This window comes from Frankliniella occidentalis, unplaced genomic scaffold (genome assembly GCF_000697945.3).
Source record: "Frankliniella occidentalis isolate FOCC.00 unplaced genomic scaffold, Focc_3.1 Scaffold2185, whole genome shotgun sequence".
NCBI lineage: Eukaryota > Metazoa > Arthropoda > Insecta > Thysanoptera > Thripidae > Frankliniella > Frankliniella occidentalis.
In genome coordinates, this window is record NW_026269272.1 from 8,577 (window position 1) to 9,328 (window position 752).

The window sequence follows — 752 nt, forward strand, 5'->3', positions numbered from 1 at the left end:
CCCACCCCCGCCCTCTGCTCTTACTCCAAAATAACACAACATCCTTGGAGCTTTTCCTTCCCCGCCGCGCCCCCTGCGCACTTCGCCCCGCGCAAGGCGAAAAGAGGCCAAAAGCCGGACTAAAAGAGCGAAAGCGCTACAAACCGCTCGTCGAGGCTTGAGCAAGCAGCTGAGTGGGGCCGGGCAGCCTTCTTCCGCCTGCGGGGCCGAGGGGCCGAGGAGCGGGGGCGGCGAGATACGGGGCTCCTGGACGACCCCCAATCAATCAACGCAACTTGTAATGGAGGGGAAGAGGGGGGCAAACGGACTGCGCAGCCGAGCGGCGCTCAGGGCACGCCGCTTGACGGGGGAGTTTTACGGAGACGATAAGAAAAGTGCGGCTGTTTTCTCCGAGTCCACGACGGCGCCGCCGGCCCCCCAGCCACGCTTGCTGTGGTCATGGTGGTCGGGACGCTGGTTTGGCGACCGCGATGGATGGGGGTGAGAGTGAGCCGGGCAGAAGAGGGTAGGGGGATGGGGGGCAACCGCGCCGATGGACCGAAGAGCAAAGGCTGCTGGGGAGAGCTAGCCCCCCTCCCTCACCGTCCCAACGCAGCCCCCCAACCCCTAACCTCAGCGCGCCCCCTTTGAAGGCAATCGTGCGAAAAACGTCCCGTCGTCGCGCAAAGGGGGTCCAGGGAAGGTGAGACAGACGGCGAGAGAGAGAGAGCTGGAGATAAAAGGGGGAGGGGGCAGGTTTCAACCGACGCACT